Source organism: Oryza sativa, chromosome 11 (assembly GCF_034140825.1).
Source record: "Oryza sativa Japonica Group chromosome 11, ASM3414082v1".
NCBI classification, from domain to species: Eukaryota; Viridiplantae; Streptophyta; class Magnoliopsida; order Poales; family Poaceae; genus Oryza; species Oryza sativa.
This window is the reverse complement of record NC_089045.1, coordinates 30282260-30282500: the sequence shown is the minus strand read 5'-3', so window position 1 is coordinate 30282500 and position 241 is coordinate 30282260.

Sequence of the window (241 nt, the reverse complement as noted above, 5' to 3'; positions counted from 1 at the left end):
TTTGGAATTTGGTTAATCTTTACCGTTTTGCGCTGAAAAACGGTCGTGCTTCTCCACGAAAGCGAGGAGATTATCCTTTACTAGTTTGCTCGGAAACTAGTCGTTCGTCGTCACGTAAGTACGATATTTATCCTTTTTACTAATTTGCTTGTAAATTAGTCGCTTGATTCCGTGAAAGTGAATTAATTTTAAAATCGGTTCCGCTAGCCGGTTTTGATTTATCGATTTTGACAACTTCAGT